Source organism: Armigeres subalbatus, chromosome 3 (assembly GCF_024139115.2).
Source record: "Armigeres subalbatus isolate Guangzhou_Male chromosome 3, GZ_Asu_2, whole genome shotgun sequence".
In the NCBI taxonomy this organism is placed as follows: domain Eukaryota; kingdom Metazoa; phylum Arthropoda; class Insecta; order Diptera; family Culicidae; genus Armigeres; species Armigeres subalbatus.
This window is the reverse complement of record NC_085141.1, coordinates 307,867,851-307,883,157: the sequence shown is the minus strand read 5'-3', so window position 1 is coordinate 307,883,157 and position 15,307 is coordinate 307,867,851. Positions and strand designations below refer to the sequence as shown.

At 41.3% G+C, this 15,307-nt stretch overlaps 1 protein-coding gene across 6 annotated transcripts in view; it reads left to right on the top strand.

Annotated features, from left to right (window-relative positions):
* LOC134225187 (rho guanine nucleotide exchange factor 11) overlaps window positions 1-15,307 on the top strand; it is a 421,082-nt gene that overhangs the window by 18,295 nt on the left and 387,480 nt on the right. The gene's annotated exons all lie outside the window — the stretch shown is intronic.

Here is a 15,307-nt window from a genome sequence, read left to right as displayed (position 1 = left end):
GCGATTCCAGAACTGATTCCTCAAGAGGTCATAGGTGGTCTAAAACATTTTTCAATGGAACATCATCAATATGGATATCAAACTTCTTGAAATTATCTCAAGTGTGTGTTCTTGATGATCCTGTTTTTACTAGTTAAGTTAACTCCGGAGTGTCCATTCCGGGATAGGTCATGAGTCGCGCGAACTTGCTGCTTGCATTTTTCTGGTGCTTGCTTTGTTTGCGAGTATGGACAGCGCAAAGACAAAGAGTATGGCAATATTTTGTTCGCGAGTAAAAATCACAGAAAAACCAGGAATTCCTCCGGAAGTTCCTTCAAGAATTCCTCCAGAAGTTCCTTCAAGAATTCCTCCGGAAGTTTCTCCTGGAATTCTTCCGGAAGTTCCTCCAGGAATTCCTCCGGAAGTTCCTCCAGGAATTTCTTTCGGAAGTTCCTCCAGGAATTCCCCCGAAACTTCCTCCAGGAATTCCCCCGGAACTTCCTCCAGGAATTCCTCCGGAAGTTCCTCCAGGAATTCCTCCGGATGTTCCTCCGGAAGTTCCCCCAGGAATTCCTCCGGAAGTTCCTTCAGGAATTCCTTCGGAAGTTCCTCCAGGAATTTCTTTCGGAAGTTCCTCCAGGAATTTCTTTCGGACGGTCCTCCAGGAATTCCTTCGGAAGTTCCTCCAGGAATTCCACCAGAAGAAACTGGCTTGTCTAATCAGAACTTCCGGAAGACCACTGGGGGCACAGAGATCAATGAGTGGTGAGATAGAGAAACAAAAATTAAGATGAGAAACAAGGCCCTTGGATCATTTCAAGAAGATTGATACCCATATTGTTGGGGTTCCGTTCAAAAATGCTTATGTCCTCTGTCGACCCCTCTGGGAACCTGTTCTTAAATGGTCACTCAAATGTGATGGGCCCGATATAATCATAACATCAACCTGCTGTGGAAATTTAAAGAAGTTTGATACCGAAATCCAAGGTCATTATTACCGAATCAGGACATGTCCCTGGAAATCCGGATTTCCCAGACATCAGTGTGACTAGACCGATCCCAGCCATGATAAAGAAGAAAATTCAAATGAGCCTAAAACTGTTGAAATCGGTTGAAATTGCATAAGATACAAGTATTTCAGTTTCGTGGGTACCCGTGTACCCTGCTGGCTATTTAAAGGGTAAAAACCCCAGAATAATCCACCTAGTGGTGATGATGCCTTTCTCGTGCATCGTAAATTGTATTGAAAAAATCACATAAGAAAGGTCAAAAAAGCACTTTGGGAGAATAGATCGCATTTTTCTATCATTTTGCATGCATTTTTGCGTGAAGTTTTTTTTTCAAGGGGGGAAACGATGATTTTTTTTAATAATTCCGCAATGTTCGATCGGACCAATTTTCAATAGCAAACAATGGGACCGCATTCCCAGTCGAGTGGAACTTGTTGCAAGTAAATCAGGTAATTTTTTACTTATGGATCCTGTACACCTCCGGTGGTGCAAAGGGCCGATTTGAAAGATCTCCATCCTGAGCGTTGCCCGGCTATCGCTTTAACCTGTTGCCAGGTTAGATTTCGGTCGACTTTTTTTATTTCTTTATTGAGGCTTCGCCACCATGAGCCTCGCCTGCGATGTCCCGCTTGGTTCCAGTCTAATGCTTGTTTACAGATTTCGTTTCCGCCCTACGTATAGTGTGGCCGACCCAGCCCCACTTCCGATTCCGAATTTCTGTTGCTATCGGCCTCTGGTGACAACGACGATGGAGCTCGTTGTTTGAGATCCAGTTGTGAGGCCAAGCCCGAATTATATACCGCAGGCATCTGTTAATGAACACCTGCAGCCGTTAAGTGTTCTCCACTGATACACACCATGTTTCGCTAGCGTATAACAGCACAGATTTCACGAGTTGAAAATTCGTATTTTGGTGCGTTCACTTATCTGCCTGTTTTTCCAGATATTTCTTAAACTCGCAAAGGCAGCCCTTGCTTTCTTGATCCGTGCGCCTATGTCGATCTTGGTACCGCCGTCTGACGCCATTTGGCTACCAAGATATTGGAAGCTTTCAACATTCTCCACTGGTTGCCCGGCTACTGTGAAACTGGAAGAAGTCACCGTATTTACGTCCAACGATTTGGTTTGGTTGACGTTGATGACTAAACCTGCCGAGGAGGAGTGCTCGGCAAGGTCGTTGAGCTTACTCTGCATATCAGAGCGCCGTTGCGCGAGGAGTGCAACGTCATCAGCCAATTCGAAGTCGTTTAGGTGCTCCATGGTTATAGGCTGCCATAACAGTCCGCGGTTTGGGTCACGGTCAATCGCATTTACCAGAATCTCATCGATTACGATGAGGAACAGTAACGGTGATAAAATACATCCTTGCCTCACACCAGCTACGACCCGGATAGGGTTGGACAGGACCCCATTGTGCAGCACTCTACACGAAAAGGCCTCGTACTGTGCTTCGATGAGGCCGATGATTTTCTCAGGAACCCCTTGCTTCTCAGGGCGCCCCACATATTCTCGTGATTGAGACGGTCGAAAGCTTTTTCGTAGTCAATGAATACCACGTAAAGGGACTCTTGGAATTCGTTAACCTGCTCCCGAATTATGCGGAGCGTGACAATATGGTCCACACAGGATTTTCCGGCACGGAATCCGGCTTGCTGTCGCCGGAGAGTTGCATCGATCTTCTCCTGAATCCGTCATGGGTCATGGGTTTCATGCTTTGGATGGCTGTTGTAATCTCTAGCAGTGATGGAGCTTCGGTATTGACGCGTGTTATATGTCGGATCCTAGGCAGATCATGCCGAGGTGGTGATGGCCTGGCTGGCACTTGAAAAAGTTGTTCGAAGTGCTCGAACCAGCGTTTCAGCTGGTCAGTTGGGTCGGTCAATAACTGATCATTCGCGTCTTTCACAGGCATCGTTGCATTCATCTTCGCTCCGCTTAAGCGTCGTGAGATATCGTAGAGGAGGCGAAAGTCCCCGGTTGCGGCGGCTCTCTCTCCTTCGTCGGCCAGAGAGTGCCCACGCTCGCTTGTCCCGTCGACATGAGCGTTTTACTTCCTTCTCAAGAGCCGCGTATCGTTGACGGGCTAAGACTTTGGCTCCTCTGGTTTTCGATCGCTCTATCGCGGTTTTGGCTTCTCTTCGCTCCTCTATCTTTCTCCAGGTCTCATCGGTGATCCATTGTTTTCTCTGGGTGCGCAGTTCGCCCAGATTGTTCTCGCTGGTGGCGATGAAGGCATTCTTGATGGCGGTCCATTGGTCTTCCACGCTGCCACCTTCCGGAATATCTGCAGCACGCGTCTCCAGTTCTTCAATGAAGGACCGTTTCACCGTGGCATCTGCCAGTCGGCGTGTGTTGAATCGTCGTCCAACTCTTTCATCCTGCCAACGAATCCAACTCCGCCAACTCCGCGATGCCGGGGAGCGTGTTCACCTCGTAAACCAGAGTATAGCAGAACTTGTCCCGATGACGTTCTGTGTTCTCCAAAGTTTGGCTAACGGACTTCACTCAGTCCCAGGATCTCAAGCTTCATGCGGCGTGCCTCATTGGCAAGTTGTGCCAATTTACCCTGCTGGGCTAGGGTTAAAACGTTCCATGTTCCTATTCGTGTCCGTTGTTTCGCTCTAAGAGTCGTCGCCGTAAAATCAGTCCGTATTCTTTCATTATCGGATTATCGAACAAATTGATGTTTCGGGAACAGTAAGTTGTTGGCCCAAGGTTCCCTATCCACCGGGATGGGGCTGCCATCTTATGTATAGCTACCGGGGAATAGCATTTCATACTCAGCCGCTGGATGCCAGAACAGACGCTGTTGGAGCCGCACCTCCTTGGTGAACAGACGCTCGATCAGTCGGGTCAAATTTGTTTAAAGTCCCACCCAACACCAGGACTAGGCTAGTGCGCTTTGAGCGGCACACGGTCGCTTTGATAGGGCCTGCTTGGGGACACATGCAGCTTTTTATAGAAGTTCAACAGAACCCACTGTCGAACCCCACCACATCCTAGGCAGACCCCACAGGACGCACCCTCTCACTCTAGCTGATGTCAGAAGGACAGTACGTAACCCTTAGCTGGCGGTCAATTGTCATCGGAAGACCCGTGGAAGCGTGAGTATTGGAACTTGTGAGGACCAGAGCTATGTTAGGCGCCCCTTCCCGGATGTTAACTCACCATTTCGCAACCCTAAATCAGGTAATGCTAAGTTTTAAAAAGAGTGTCTAAAAATGTGTACACGTACACACAAACAGACATCACCTGGGTTCGTCGAGCCGAGTCGATTAGTATATAACACTATGGGTCTCCGGGCCTTTTTGTTCATTTTTGTAATTCTATAGCCTTTCGGTACAACTTTGCTGTACGAGAAAGGCAAAAAGTCGGAACCCCTTCCTCCACCCCTTCTTGATCAAAACCTCCGTTAACCCCTACAATCGATTTTAATCGTCATTATTGTGGATCTGACAGAGTTTCGACGCCTTGCTATGAAAAATCGGGGAAGGGCCGTTTGGCCGAAACCCATTTGGCCGAATGCCATTAAGGCGAACAAACCATTAGGCCGAAACCCATCTGGCCGAAAGGGTCATTTGACCGAAAGGGTCGTTTGGCCGAAAGGGTCATTTAGCCGAAAAGGTCGTTTGGCCGAAAGGGTCGTTTGGCCGAATAGGTCATTTTAAAAGTGAGAAATTAAGAATGAGAAGTTAGACGTCTCACTTCTCACTCCTCATTCATTACTTCTCGCTGTAAAAAGTAAGAATAGCGAAGTGGGTAGTGAGACGTCTTACTTCTCACTGCTCACTTCGCGCTGCTCATTTTTTTACAGTGGGAAGTGAGAAATGAGGAATGAGAATTGAGACGTCTCTCTTTCATTTCATTTATTTAGTCTACACCCGAGCAGGAGCGACGACATCGATAACAGAAATTGGTATGAATTAGCCTTGCATAAGAGGTAAAATACCAAATAATAATACCAAAAACTTATTTGCAGAATACTTGAGGCATAACTAGAGTTTCCATCCCGGGACATCCCGGGACAAAAAGTCCCGGGATTTAGGAAAATTCGGGATTTCCCGATTCCCGGGATATTATTTTTGAAATCCCGAAAATCCCGGGATATCCGGGACAACAAATACTGTTTCATTTCCGGGTCGCAAGAGTAATTTTTCTTCTTACAAAAGTTATTTGTAACCCAACTTAGGTGATAAACTCATATCATATTTTTATACCTCCCATCAGACATGATTTTTTTCCAAGTTCGTTAATTTGGTAGGCTCAGGCATGTATACGGAGCTAAGGTTCTTTGTGATGCACAATCGATATCATCTCATTATTAAATTAGTAAGAGAGAAACAGATATGAAAATAAAAGGAGATAGTTAATAGATCACCTTCGCAAAAAATATTAGATTCCCCTATACCACTCAATGGAGGGCTACTGACTGATACTTTTTCCAGCAGCTACACTGCCGTTATACGCATAACTGTCCCATGTACATAGGGAATCCCAGCAAACATGGGACAAATATGCGTATGACGGCAGTACAGCTCTCTATTAATTAAACGACAAATATCTACAGTACAAGATCAGCTACATCTATTTGGCGGCTGCTTCCTACCCATCTCCCGTCTACAGCGAGGTTGTGTACACTAGCTGATATTCGCCTTGCTAATCTCCTCGCGCCGCCCAACATTGAGTCAGTCTTCCTGTGCTTCTTGCCTCCAAAACAATTCTTGATTCAATTCATGTCCTTCCAATCGACGTTCGTACAACAAACTTTCCAGCAAATGCGCAAGTACAAGTGGTCCGACCCCGATGCTCTGCCTAATTTTGTGGTGTATCGCTTCGATCAAAATCAACAATCAATTTGTTCAATTCTCGGCTTCTGACAAAATTGTATACCAACTTTAATCGCGTAATCTATTAACTCCATTATCGTTAAATTATCAAGTTAACTTATGTTAAATTCTCGAACTCCGTTAATAATTGAGTTGATTCATCTTTATCGCAGCAAACGATTACGTTGAACACAATTAACTTTATCTGCGATAACGATAAACTAACGATTAACATCAAGATTAGGAAGCGATCTGTTCAAGATTAGAAAGAGCTGCAGCTCTTGGAAAAACTATCAATTAGTACTTAGTAGCCTGCCATGGGTTGTAGGATACTCTAGTATTGTGTTTTCTTTGTGAGGGGCTCCCATATATCCAATAGGTTATGGGCCCAGTACGATTCTACTGCGCATCTTCCATCTTTCGTCACTAGGGTATTGAATGCAATCCCAGCAACTGTCTAAACCCAATGCATATTCAAAACAATGCAAACAGTCAGTTCTTCTTGGACTCGGCGATCTTAATATAATATATTATATTCCAAAAGAGTACTCTACTTTCCGAAAAAAAAGTCAATATTATTTGCTTCTTGAAGTCGTTTTTACCCTTCTTACACCCTAAGAAGGGTATAAAGATCGCTTGAAAAACCGACTTTTTCTCCGAGGCTCGGAGACCCAAGTCGTATATACCAATCAACTCAGCTCGACGAACTGAGCACATGTATGTATGTGTGTGTGTGTGTGCGTGTGTGCGTGTGTGCGTATGTGTGTGCGTTACAAAAATCTCACATCAAGATCTCAGCCGTCCGTGGACCGATTTGCACGATTTTAACACTAAACGAAAGCTATGGCTCTGTCATTGTACGAGTTCAATTTTTTTTGCAATCGGACATTTGGTTCCAGAGATATGTGAGAAATACGAACATGAAGTGCATTTTCAGGAAACTAACGAAATAATGTCACATGAATATCTCAGCCGTCTGTAAACCAATTTGCATGATTTTATCTTTAAACGAAAGCTATGACTTTGCCATTGAACCCATTGTATTTTGTTTTGCAATTAGACATTGGGTTCCGGAGATATCTCTGAAATACGAACATAAAGCATTAGACGTATCAACTTCACACATTGGTAAAATGTGTCCCATCAAGATCTCAGTCGTCCTTGGACCGATTTGTGCGATTTTATCTTTAAACGAAAGCTATGTTTTGTCATTGGACCCATTAATTTTTTCTGCAAGCGGAAATGCGGGTTCAGAGATATCTGTGAAATACGAATATGAGACATATTTTCAGACTACTAATGAAGAATTGTCACACCAATATCTCAGCCGTCGATGACCCGATTTGAACTCTTTTGGGCTTAAACAGAAGCTGTAATATTGCCATTTAAAGCGGCAAATCAAATCTGCAGTCTTTTGTATTTTTAAAATTGTTAAATTTCCAGAAATATCCTTTTACCCTTCTTACACCCTAAGAAGGGTATAAAGATCGCTTGAAAAACCGACTTTTTATCCGAGGCTCAGAGACCCAAGTCGTATATACCAATCAACTCAGCTCGACGAACTGAGCACATGTATGTATGTGTGTGTGTGTGTGTGTGCGTGTGTGCGTATGTGTGTGCGTTACAAAAATCTCACATCAAGATCTCAGCCGTCCGTGGACCGATTTGCACGATTTTAACACTAAACGAAAGCTATGACTCTGTCATTGTACGAGTTCAATTTTTTTTGCAATCGGACATTTGGTTCCAGAGATATGTGAGAAATACGAACATGAAGTGCATTTTCAGAAAACTAACAAAATAATGTCACATGAATATCTCAGCCGTCTGTAAACCAATTTGCATGATTTTATCTTTAAACGAAAGCTATGACTTTGCCATTGAACCCATTGTATTTTGTTTTTGCAATTAGACATTGGGTTCCGGAGATATCTCTGAAATACGAACATAAAGCATTAGACGTATCAACTTCACACATTGGTAAAATGTGTCCCATCAAGATCTCAGTCGTCCTTGGACCGATTTGTGCGATTTTATCTTTAAACGAAAGCTATGTTTTTGTCATTGGACCCATTCATTTTTTTCTGCAATTGGAAATTCGGTTTCAGAGATATCTGTGAAATACGAATATGAGACATATTTTCAGACTACTAATGAAGAATTGTCACACCAATATCTCAGCCGTCTATGACCCGATTTGAACTCTTTTGGGCTTAAACAGAAGCTGTAACATTGCCATTTAAAACGGCAAATCAAATCTGCAGTCTATTTGTATTTTTTAAAAATTGTTAAATTTCCAGAAATATCCCTTTTTACCCTTCTTACACCCTAAGAAGGGTATAAAGATCGCTTGAAAAACCGACTTTTTATCCGAGGCTCGGAGACCCAAGTCGTATATACCAATCAACTCAGCTCGACGAACTGAGCACATGTATGTATGTGTGTGTGTGTGTGTGCGTGTGTGCGTTACAAAAATCTCACATCAAGATCTCAGCCGTCCGTGGACCGATTTGCACGATTTTAACACTAAACGAAAGCTATGACTTTGTCATTGTACGAGTTCAATTTTGTTTGCAATCGGACATTTGGTTCCAGAGATATGTGAAATACGAACATGAAGTGCATTTTCAGAAAACTAACAAAATAATGTCACATGAATATCTCAGCCGTCTGTAAACCAATTTGCATGATTTTTATCTTTAAACGAAAGCTATGACTTTGCCATTGAACCCATTGTATTTTGTTTTTGCAATTAGGGTTGGTTCCGGAGATATCTCTGAAATACGAACATAAAGCATTAGACGTATCAACTTCACACATTGGTAAAATATGTCCCATCAAGATCTCAGTCGTCCTTGGACCGATTTGTGCGATTTTATCTTTAAACGAAAGCTATGTTTTTGTCATTGGACCCATTCATTTTTTTCTGCAATTGGAAATTCGGTTTCAGAGATATCTGTGAAATACGAATATGAGACATATTTTCAGACTACTAATGAAGAATTGTCACACCAATATCTCAGCCGTCTATGACCCGATTTGAACTCTTTTGGGCTTAAACAGAAGCTGTAATATTGCCATTTAAAGCGGCAAATCAAATCTGCAGTCTTTTTGTATTTTTTTAAAATTGTTAAATTTCCAGAAATATCCCTTTTTACCCTTCTTACACCCTAAGAAGGGTATAAAGATCGCTTGAAAAACCGACTTTTTCTCCGAGGCTCGGAGACCCAAGTCGTATATACCAATCAACTCAGCTCGACGAACTGAGCACATGTATGTATGTGTGTGTGTGTGTGCGTGTGTGCGTGTGTGCGTATGTGTGTGCGTTACAAAAATCTCACATCAAGATCTCAGCCGTCCGTGGACCGATTTGCACGATTTTAACACTAAACGAAAGCTATGACTCTGTCATTGTACGAGTTCAATTTTTTTTGCAATCGGACATTTGGTTCCAGAGATATGTGAGAAATACGAACATGAAGTGCATTTTCAGGAAACTAACGAAATAATGTCACATGAATATCTCAGCCGTCTGTAAACCAATTTGCATGATTTTATCTTTAAACGAAAGCTATGACTTTGCCATTGAACCCATTGTATTTTGTTTTTGCAATTAGACATTGGGTTCCGGAGATATCTCTGAAATACGAACATAAAGCATTAGACGTATCAACTTCACACATTGGTAAAATGTGTCCCATCAAGATCTCAGTCGTCCTTGGACCGATTTGTGCGATTTTATCTTTAAACGAAAGCTATGTTTTTGTCATTGGACCCATTAATTTTTTTTCTGCAATCGGAAATTCGGTTTCAGAGATATCTGTGAAATACGAATATGAGACATATTTTCAGACTACTAATGAAGAATTGTCACACCAATATCTCAGCCGTCTATGACCCGATTTGAACTCTTTTGGGCTTAAACAGAAGCTGTAATATTGCCATTTAAAGCGGCAAATCAAATCTGCAGTCTTTTTGTATTTTTTAAAAATTGTTAAATTTCCAGAAATATCCCTTTTTACCCTTCTTACACCCTAAGAAGGGTATAAAGATCGCTTGAAAAACCGACTTTTTATCCGAGGCTCGGAGACCCAAGTCGTATATACCAATCAACTCAGCTCGACGAACTGAGCACATGTATGTATGTGTGTGTGTGTGTGTGTGCGTATGTGTGTGCGTTACAAAAATCTCACATCAAGATCTCAGCCGTCCGTGGACCGATTTGCACGATTTTAACACTAAACGAAAGCTATGACTCTGTCATTGTACGAGTTCAATTTTTTGCAATCGGACATTTGGTTCCAGAGATATGTGAGAAATACGAACATGAAGTGCATTTTCAGAAAACTAACAAAATAATGTCACATGAATATCTCAGCCGTCTGTAAACCAATTTGCATGATTTTATCTTTAAACGAAAGCTATGACTTTTGCCATTGAACCCATTGTATTTTGTTTTGCAATTAGACATCGGGTTCCGGAGATATCTCTGAAATACGAACATAAAGCATTAGACGTATCAACTTCACACATTGGTAAAATGTGTCCCATCAAGATCTCAGTCGTCCTTGGACCGATTTGTGCGATTTTATCTTTAAACGAAAGCTATGGTTTTGTCATTGGACCCATTCATTTTTTCTGCAATTGGAAATTCGGTTTCAGAGATATCTGTGATATACGAATATGAGACATATTTTCAGACTACTAATGAAGAATTGTCACACCAGTATCTCAGCCGTTTATGTCCTGATTTGAATTCTTTTGGGCTTAAAGAAACGCTGTTATATTGCCATTTAAGGCGGCAAATCAAATCTGCAGTCTTTTGTATTTTTTAAAATTGTTAACTTTCCAGAAATATCCCTTTTTACCCTTCTTACACCCTAAGAAGGGTATAAAGATCGCTTGAAAACCGACTTTTTATCCGAGGCTCGGAGACCCAAGTCGTATATACCAATCAACTCAGCTCGACGAACTGAGCACATGTATGTATGTGTGTGTGTGTGTGCGTGTGTGCGTATGTGTGTGCGTTACAAAATCTCACATCAAGATCTCAGCCGTCCGTGTACCGATTTGCACGATTTTAACACTAAACGAAAGCTATGACTTTGTCATTGAACGAGTTCAATTTTTTTTGCAATCGGACATTTGGTTCCAGAGATATGTGAAATACGAACATGAAGTGCATTTTCAGAAAACTAACAAAATAATGTCACATGAATATCTCAGCCGTCTGTAAACCAATTTGCATGATTTTATCTTTAAACGAAAGCTATGACTTTGCCATTGAACCCATTGTATTTTGTTTTTGCAATTAGACATTGGGTTCCGGAGATATCTCTGAAATACGAACATAAAGCATTAGACGTATCAACTTCACACATTGGTAAAATATGTCCCATCAAGATCTCAGTCGTCCTTGGACCGATTTGTGCGATTTTATCTTTAAACGAAAGCTATGTTTTTGTCATTGGACCCATTCATTTTTTCTGCAATTGGAAATTCGGTTTCAGAGATATCTGTGAAATACGAATATGAGACATATTTTCAGACTACTAATGAAGAATTGTCACACCAATATCTCAGCCGTCAATGACCTGATTTGAACTCTTTTGGGCTTAAACAGAAGCTGTAATATTGTCATTTAAAGCGGCAAATCAAATCTGCAGTCTTTTGTATTTTTTAAAATTGTTAAATTTCCAGAAATATCCCTTTTTTTATTTTCAAATCGTTAAAAGCATGATAATATCAGTTATTTTACATTCAATTGAAGATATGCATAGAAATTGTAATATGCACTGGGCACAAACAACCATTCAAAAGTGTAAGAAGGGTTGCGTTCACTGTAGGTGGATTAAGTCGGGTTTTTTTATTTTGAAATCGTTAAAAGCATGATAATATCAGTTATTTTACATTCAATTGAAGGTCATATGCATAGAAATTGTAATATGCACTGGGCACACACAACCATTCAAAAGTGTAAGAAGGGTTGCGTTCACTGTAGGTGGATTAAGTCGGGTTTTTTCGAAAGAATCGATTCAAATTAGAATTGAATTGAGTTCCAATTTGAAATCTGTATTATCTGGCCTTTCTAAAATATGAACTTTACCCCTGAACATTGAATAAAATCGTATTTAAATTTAAAAAAAATGGTTTTCTAAGGAAACATCGAAAAATCCCGGGATCCCGGGATTTCCCGGGATATACGAACAAGTTCATCCCGAATCCCGGGACAACGAAAATGGCCGGGAAATGGAAACTCTAGGCATAACAAGCTTGGGTTTTTCCATTCCCAAAGAATAATAATTGGTTATGCATTTGGTATTGAAATAGAATTTAATAGCAGAGTATGTTATGGCTCAAGTATTCTGCATATAAGTTTTTGGTATTATTTCTTGGTATTTTCCCGAGCAGGAGCGACGACCTCGATAACAGAAATTGGTATGAAGTAGCCTTGCATAAGAGGTAAAATACCAAAAAATAATACCAAAAACTTATATGCAGAATACTTGAGGCATAACATGCTTAGGTATTTCAATACCAAACGAATAATAATTGGTTATGCATTTGGTATTGAAATTCAATTTAATAACTAAGTATGTTATGGCTTAAGTATTGTGCATATTAGTTTTTGGTATTATTCCTTTGGTATTTTACCTCTTATGCAGGGCTAGTTCATAACAGAGTATGGTATCAATAACAGAATTAGGTATTATTGAGCCAATTTCTCCTGCTCGGGTTACCTCTTATGCAGGGCTAGTTCATAATAGAGTATGGTATCAATAACAAAATTAGGTATTATTGAGCCAATTTCTCCTGCTCGGGTATCTAAACAGATAACACTGAATCAACAATTTGACGCCACAATACACGATTCGAGGCCGCATCTCTCCATCCTCGAATACGCCCCACGCTCGCCAAGTCGTTTTGCACCTGGTCTGCCCATCTCGCTCGCTGCGCTCCACGCCGTCTCGTACCTGCCGGATCGAAAGCGAACACCATCTTTGCAGGGTTGCTGTCCGGCATTCTTGCAACATGTCCTGCCCATCGTATCCTTCCGGCTTAAGCTACCTTCTGGATACTGGGTTCGCCGTAGAGCTGGGCGAGCTCGTGGTTCATTCTTCGCCGCCACACACCGTCTTCTTGTTGAAAATCGTACCCGGCTCTCCGCATGACACCTTCTAGCGCAATGTTGAACAACAGGCACGAAAGTTCATCATATTATCTTAGTTCCCACCGTGATTCGAACAAACTGGAGTGTTCGCCCGGAATCTTCACATAGTTTTGTACACCATCCACCGTTGCTTTGATCAGTTTGGTCAGCTTCCCAGGGAAGCTGTTGTCGTCCATAATCTTCCATAGCTCTACGCGGTCTATACTGTCGTATGCCGCCTTGAAATCAACGAACAGATGGTGCGTTGGGACCTGGTATTCACGGCATTTTTGAAGTATTTGCCGTACAGTAAAGATCTGGTCCGTTGTCGAGCGGCCGTCAACGAAGTCGGCTTGATAACTTCCCACGAACTCATTCACTAATGGTGACAGACGACGGAAGATTATCTGGGAAATCACTTTGTAGGCGGCATTAAGGATGGTGATCGCTCGAAAGTTCTCACACTCCTTTTTTGTAGATGGGGTATATAACCCCTTCCTTCCACTCCTCCGGTAGCTATTCAGTTTCCCAGATTCTGACTATCAATTTGTGCTGGCAAGTGCCTACCTTTTCCGGGCCCATCTTGATGAGCTCAGCTCCGATACCATCCTTACCAGCTGCTTTATTGGTCTTTAGCTGTTGGATGGCATCCTTAACTTCCCTCAAGGTGGGGGCTGGTTGGCTTCCTTCGTCCGCTGAACTGACGTAGTCATCTCCTCCGCTGCCTTGACTTTCACTGCCCGTACTCTTAGCGCCATTCAAATGTTCCTCGTATTGCTGTTTAGGATGTACTAATCGTCCGCGCGTAATGCTCCAAGAGAGCTACATGAACTCCATATATTAAAGGTTTCAAGGTTTACAAATATACTGCGACAACATTTGTTTCTTTATTATGTTCATGAACATCTTCAAAAAAATCATAAGTATCTCTTCAAGATCGAATCAAATATCTGCTATGGATATTCCAGATTAGGTTAATTTTGAAGTTACCTAAGTTGAGTCAGCTTATCAAAGGATTCGACTAGGTTATGAACTAATGAATATGTCATGTAAATTTTCATTTCGTGATGCTCATGCCAAGGATGAGTCCGATTTTTTAAGTTGCTTATGTTGGCACTCAGCTGCTTCTTCAGTCAACATTCCAAGTGATGCTGGTGAATGAATTATTATACCCCGGCATGGGCAAGGACTGTATGCACAGTAAATAGCAGGAATTTTATATATACTTACCATTCATACAGCTGCAAATATAACCGGTAGGTTACTTTACAATTACTGTCTAACTTATAAGGGGTTTATCAGCTTTGGCTGTTTAACGCAATCAGAATGTTCTAGAACCGTTGTATTAATTAGTTCTTCGTTGATATCTAATGTTTTACTCAACAGATTTGGATTCAATCGCTCGTCGACATATATTCCTAGTTGTACCTGATCTTGCTCCACATTGCCTTGGCTATCATAAAGACATTTCTGTATAAGCTGTTTTCCTTTCAGGCTTTCTTTAATATCTTTCATATCTGCTACTTTTTAAAATCTATTTAGATAGATATGTGTATAAAGCACTCGAAAATTCGCATCCATGCAAGTAATGGAGTGTCCCTGTCTCTGTCCCTATCTGAGATAATAATTACTTTAGGAGTTCGAAAATGGACATATACATTTATTCTTATACGTTCATTGTTTTTCATATTTTCTTACTTGGTTACATGATAGATAACGGGCTGCCTTCTTTTGATGAGCCTACGCCTAATGGAGTAGCCGTCACCAGTTGCATAAGCCATCGTGTACTACACAGTCTATCACGAAGTCTACGGTATCTTCTAAGATATCTACTAGAGGCCTGAATAAGAGAAACGCGGATAGGTATGTGCCGCCAATCGAACAGTCAAAAAACAGCAGCCAATCGAGCAGGAGACCTGTCAAGCAGCCAAAATGTTGACTCAAATACTGAAAACGGCCAAATTCGATTTTATGTCATTTTTAAATAAACAAAATTGAATGTATTTTACATTAATTTGCAATAATATATGCAAGTCATTCATAGATTATGAAATGAAATTCCATTGTTTATTGGATTCTATTGTTATGTGGTGTGGACACATAAAATAGCGGATTGTAAGATTTTATCTACATAAACTATTTCTTCCTTTTCATGTGTTGTTCTTTGATGAAGAAGATTGAATGCAGTGCTGGCAGAGACATATTTTTTATCCGCGTTTCTCTTATTCAGGCCTCTAATATCTACTCTCTCTGATTGAGATTCTTTTGATGCTCTTTTAGCACATGTATGAAATAGGTATCCAACCCGTCGTATATTATCGTATATTATCAAAATACCCAGC